The sequence below is a fragment of the Tachyglossus aculeatus genome, unplaced genomic scaffold (genome assembly GCF_015852505.1).
Source record: "Tachyglossus aculeatus isolate mTacAcu1 unplaced genomic scaffold, mTacAcu1.pri scaffold_272_arrow_ctg1, whole genome shotgun sequence".
NCBI lineage: Eukaryota > Metazoa > Chordata > Mammalia > Monotremata > Tachyglossidae > Tachyglossus > Tachyglossus aculeatus.
In genome coordinates this window covers 20,579-26,843 of record NW_024044987.1, presented here as the reverse complement: position 1 = coordinate 26,843, position 6,265 = coordinate 20,579, and the positions used below count along the sequence as shown (strand labels likewise).

General features: G+C 44.7%; 1 pseudogene; it reads right to left on the bottom strand.

Annotated features, from left to right (window-relative positions):
• Positions 1 to 4,857: 4,857 nt before the first annotated feature.
• LOC119923811 lies at positions 4,858 to 5,806 on the bottom strand (annotated as a pseudogene).
• Between the last annotated feature and the right edge of the window lie 459 nt (positions 5,807 to 6,265).

The window sequence follows — 6,265 nt, the reverse complement described above, 5'->3', positions numbered from 1 at the left end:
GCATTAAACACCTAAGCATTTATTAACTCACATGGAGCTTTCACTATCTTTCATTAGCACTATGTACTTGAAGAACCCCGCATGAAGGAAAACTCACATTATAGTACTTCCATTATGTTCATCGCTTCCTTTATTGCATCTCATTGTATCCAGAGAAGATGTGTCTTTTGGGAAGAGTGTTCCCTAATTTGTTCAAAAACTGTGTTCTATCCAAAACATATAGTGAAGACATGTGTTTTAGCACAACTGACTGTATAGTATGATCTTCATCTTATTTTTGTTTTCATTTTATTCTCTTATCCATTTTGCCATCCCCTTCTTATTCCAGTTTTATCTGTGTCATCCTTCCTCCTACTCCACTGATTGTAAATAATGTATCTGCCTGGCTTCCGCAGTAGATTGTAAACTCTTTCATGGTAAGAACCATGTCTTTTACCTCTATTGCATTCAGCAACTGCTTTTCTTTGCTTCCCCATATTTCACAAATACCAATTATATCAAACTCCTCCTATTTTCCAAATAATTCACCACAGGAGACTTGCCCAGGGAGCCAAAGATACTGCTGGGGCTGTCCTTCTCCTGAGGTAGCTCTTACCTGGAATGTCCTTGCCGGCCTCTGACTCTGAGTGAAGGGGCTTCTGTCTTTTATTTGTCTCCTCTTGGCTGCAAGAATTGCCCTGCTCAGAGTTCCTAAGCAAGGCTGTTGCAATCTGGAATCATGTCTCCTCGCCCACAAGGTAGTGTGGGAGGGAGCGGGCTCGAGGCAAGACTATTTGCAGGAGTCTCTGGGCCCCTGGGACACCGTTCCACAAGTCCCAAGCTCCTTGTTAGAAACAGTGCTCTGCATATAGTAAGCACTCGATAGCTACGATTGATGAATTAAAAACCAAACAAACACTAAGTGCCTGATCTCTGTCCCAGCTCCTCTGGGCTATAATGGAGGGATTCAGATGCCTTTTCCTGGTCCTCATCCAGGCTACCCATCAGACCGCTGTTTGTTGATTGCAGGTGGGGCTCTGGATATAATGAGATTTGATGTCAAGTGCCTAATACAGTATACTTCATACAGTAGACAATAAACAGCAATGATGATTATGATGATAAGGATGATGTCAATGGCAACTGATAATCTCCATAACCTTCTTATCAGAGAAGAGACATAAGCTCACTGTGGACAAGGTATATGTCCATTTATTGTTATATTGTACTCTCCCAAGTGCTTAGTAAAGTGCTTTGCACACAGTAAGCGATGAATAAATACTATTGAATGAATGAATGAATTAGATCATCATCAACTTCATTATCATCATAATTATGGTTTGTTTTTTGTTTTTCGGGCCTTTATTAAGAAGCAGCGTGGCTTAGTGGCAAGAGCCCGGGCTTGAGAAAAGATTGTGGGTTCTGATCCCAGCTCCACTGCTTACCAACTGGGTGACTTTGGACCAATCACTTCACTTCTCTGTGCCTCAGTTGCCTCATCTGTAAAATGGGGATTAAGATTGTGAGCCCTACGTGGGACAACCTGATTACCTTGTATCTACTCCAGCACTTAGAACAGTGCTTGGCACACAGTAAGCACTTAACAAATACCATCATTAAGTCCTTACTATGTGTCAGACACTGTACTAAGCACTGGGCACTGTGTGCTGTTCTAAGCACTTGGGAAAATAAAACAGAAACGCAAGGCACATTCCCTGCCCACAAGGAGTTTATACTCTACCATCTAAGCCATCACTACTTAGCAGCTTCTGAATGAATGCTTTCTTATGATGTTAAGGCCAGGTGCATTGGAAGAATTAACTCAAGGAAAAGAATTGTATTCCAAAACTAGTTTCCATCAAGACAATGTAGAATTTGTTGAAAAGACTAAACTAGAATTGGACTACCAAGCCCAACTGGTAACAAATAAAGGGACAGACAAGCTATATTCCAAGCTGACATGACTGGTTAAACTTTTAGGTAGTAACATCAGGGACTCGAAGTTCTCAAGAAAGCCAGGTGTTCCCAGTACTTGCCAGAATTTAGGCAAACTAGCGATGTAAGATGCTTTACTAATGTCTAGGAAACCAGAATAGAGGTTCCTCTATGAGTAGAAAGATTACAAGGCTAAAAGTGAGAAGATATGACCCTAGTCCTGGCTCTTCTAATGTGTGACCTTGGGTAAGTCACCAAGTTTCTCTGTGCCTCGATTTCCCCTTTTGTTAATCTAGGCTAGTAACCTCTCCACCCTCTCTCCATTGGGATGGGGTGAAGAAAAAATGAGGTAATATGGAAGAAAGCCCATTCAACTCTTTGAAAGATGCTGTGCACATCCTGAATATTATCATCTTCTAGACTCTAAACTCCATGTGGATGGGGAATATGTCTACCAGATCTCTTTCAAGCACTTAGTACAGTGTTTTGCTCTATAAATATCATTGATTGATTGATTATGTGATGTTCCATATTGGTTTCAGAGGAGATATGCTCCAGATTTGGACCAGGAAATTATGCAGATGGCACATCATGTTGTAGCCACTGTGGAGGCACAGTACCACTTCTGCTCTCCTCCCTATGGGGCTGATGAGCCAGGGGCAACCGAGGTGTTTCACCTTCATATACCGCAGGACTTTACATCCCTCATCAAAACCATCCCACCTAACAGGAGAACTCAAACTGCTTCACCCTCTCATTCTCTCATTAGGCAATACCTCTGGCTAGTGCTCCCCAAAAGTGGGCATTCTGTGAAACCTCCCCCCTGCACCCGCAGAAGCACGGGAACCATCCAGAAGGCTGGGGGAGGGTTGTTGTTAACACCTACCCTCTCAGGGTTCAGCAGTGGGTTAGGGAAGAGAGCCAATTGCTTCAATAACCTCCCCAAAACAAGGTAATGGGCTCATGCCCAGACAGATTTCACAGATACCCCTCTTTATAGAAAAGAGACAAAAACATATTTTCTCTCTATATAAAAGTACCCAAGTCCCAATCTTTATTCTCATTGTGTAAGGAGTACATAATCAGAATGCCACTCCCTTTTTGAGACAGGGACTGTATCTGGCTTAGTACAGTGCTTGGAACATAGTAAGTGCTTAGCAGATACCATGATTATAGGTAATTAGCATTTCAATCAATCAATCATATTTATTAAGTCTTTACTGTGTGCAGAACACTGTATTAGGCGCTTGGGAGAGTACAATATGACAGAGTTGGTAGACACTTTTCCTGCCTACAAGGAGCTTATGGTCTAGAGGGGGTGACAGATATTAACATAAATTATAGATGTGTCCATAAGTACTATGGGGAAGAGGGTGAGGTGAATATCAAGTGTTTACTGTGAGCCCGTTGTTGGGTAGGGACCATCTCTATATGTTGCCGATTTGTACTTCCCAAGTGCTAAGTACAGTGCTCTGCACACCGTAAATGCTCAAGAAATGCAACTGAATGACTAATGAAAGTGTACAAATCCAAAGGCATAGGCAACACAGAAGGGAAAGGGAGCATGGGAAATGGCTTAGTCAAGGAAAGCTTCTTGGAGGAGATGTGATTTTAATAAGGCTTTTAAGGTGGGGAGGAGAGTGATTGTTTCTTGGATATGAAGAGGGAGCGAATTCCAGGCCAGAGGCAGGATGTGGGCAATGGGTCAGTGGTGAGATAGACAAGATCGAAGTACGGTGAGTAGGTTGGTGTTGGACGAGCAAAGTGAACGTGCTGGGTTGTAGTAGGAAATCAACAAGGTAAGAGAGGAGGGAATAAGGTAACTTAGTGCTTTAAAGCTAATGGAAAGGAGCTTCCATTTGATATGGAGGTGGATGGACAACTACTGGAGGTTCTTGAGGAATGGAGAAATATAAATTGAACAGTTTTTTTTTAGAACTATGTCCCAGGCAACCGAGCAGAGTATTGAGTGGAGTGAGGAAAGACAAGGGAGCACTTAACAAAATACAGGTTTAGACACAGATTCACCTTTTCCGATAAGATGGATAACCCCAATACTAGCAACATCCACTGATTTATTTTTCTCCTTGTGGAGAGCGTTGTGCATAACTTCTTCTGTGATCTCAACCCATGACACTTTTCAGTTTCGAGCAAGAAGGCAAAGAGAGAGCTGCCTTTGGTTTGATTCCATTTTTCCCTGGCCTTCTAAACACCCCTTGGAGCCAGCTCTTCGCTGGAATAGGCTGAGCTCCACCCAGTGTCATCATCAAGTGAATAGGCTCCTCCAATAGTGAAAGACAGAGAATAGAAACCCACCTTTTATTTTTGTGTGAGGGCCTGATCATGTGTCTCTCTGTGGGTCTGCTCTGGGAATCCAGAGACATGGGTTCTGGTGCCGGTTCTGCCTCCTGGGGTTATGCCATCACTAAGGATCTATCTGACCTAAAAAAACAACCGAGGGTGATCTGCAAGGTAGACAGATCCAGAAGGTATCCTGAAATTAGTTGGTTATCGTGATCAGTGAGCAGTGCAAGGCAACCACCTGCGAAGCTAGGACATTACAACTTAGCATAGGCACTGTGTCCTTGTCACTTTGGCCGTAAATCGAACCTGCTCATTTCCAAAAAAAACCTTTTTGAGCACAAGCAACAAGAGTGTGCAAGTGGCACGGCACAAACTGCTAGCACTAAAATTAACTCCTCTACACAGGTTTAAAGTCCTGAAGTCTCAGAACCTAGGACTCAATAGGAGACTCCATCCACCACCAAGCAGATGATAATGATGGTGACTGGGGACAGCCAGTGCACTTGACCCTAACAAGAATGGATTTTGACAAATGCATTCTGTTCTCAAAAATGGTGATCGGTCTCACTCAAAGAGGATTCGTGACTCAAAAGCTTGTTTCATCAGATCCTGCTTCCTTCCAGGACGCAGCAGAATGAATCACAGTCTTTGCATGAAGACAGTTTTCCCTCTGAACACATTTCTCAGAGCCTCTTTCATGTCTCTGTTCCTCAGGCTGTAGATGAAGGGGTTCAGCATGGGGGTGACCACCGTGTACATCACAGAGGCTATCGAGCCTTTCTGTGATGCTTGGGTAGATACGGGGCTGAGGTAGACCCCTAAACCAGTGCCATAGAATAAGGAGACCCCTGATAGATGTGAGCAACAGGTGTTTAAAGCTTTATATCTTCCTTTGGCAGATGGGACTCTTATTATGGTGGTTATGATGCGGGTGTAAGAGAAAATGATACCCAAAAAGGGAATAATACCCAACATAATGGTCAGCACATACCGCAATACATCATTGATCAAAGTGTCTGTGCAGGAAAGCTTTAGGACCCGATTAAACTCACAGAAAAAGTGAAGGATTTCATTGTCTGTACAGAAAGATAACGGAACCACCAATAATGTGTGAACCAGGGCATCAAGGCTACTGACACTCCAGGACCCAGCAACGATGAGCGCACAGAGGCGTGGGTTCATGATGGTGGTGTAGTGGAGGGGGTGGCATATAGCCACATAGCGATCACAAGCCATCCCGACGAGGAGGAAATGGTCTAGACCTACAAAGAGAAGGAAAAAAAAACATTTGGGCCAGGCAGCCAGCATACGATATGGATTTATCTTGTGTCAGGAGGTTGGCCAACATCTTGGGCATTGTGTTAGATAATAGACAGGCATCAGCCAGGGAGAGGTTTATGAGGAAGAAGTACATGGGGGTGTGCAGGTGCGGGTCGGAGCCGACGGCCAGGACGATGAGCAGGTTCCCCAGGACCCCAAGCAGGTACATGCAGAGGAACAGCCCGAAGAAGAGCTGCCGCTGCTCCACCCAGTCAAACAGTCCCAGGAGAAGAAATTCCGAGGTGCTGGTTTGGTTCCCCTTCGCCATGGGGCCAGAAAATCTGCTGGGAGAGACATGGCAGGAGAATGAGATGACAGATCAATCACATCCTGGTTCTGCCTCAATCTAGATTCTATGTAGTTTAATGTGTGTGTGTGGTGTGGGGGAGGTTAACATGGGCAGAGAAAGCAGTGGAGAGGCCCCATCACTCGACTTCAGACCACCCCAGCTCTATTGGAAAGGTGGTTAGGAGGCCTGGGGTCTGGCTGGACATCTTGTTCACCTGAAATTCTCCCACTCCCACTCTCCAGCCTTCCTGGGGTCCTGGGTCTGCCCTTCCTGGGCCTGTGTGTGTGCCAGCACAGGGTGAAGTGGGTTCATTCAATAGTATTTATGGAGCGCTTACTGTGTGCCAAGCACTTGGAAATGCAATTCTGCCCTACCCCCAGGCATAGCATTGGGCTCTCCCAGTCTGGCTGCTCCCCATTCTCCATAGAACACCCCATC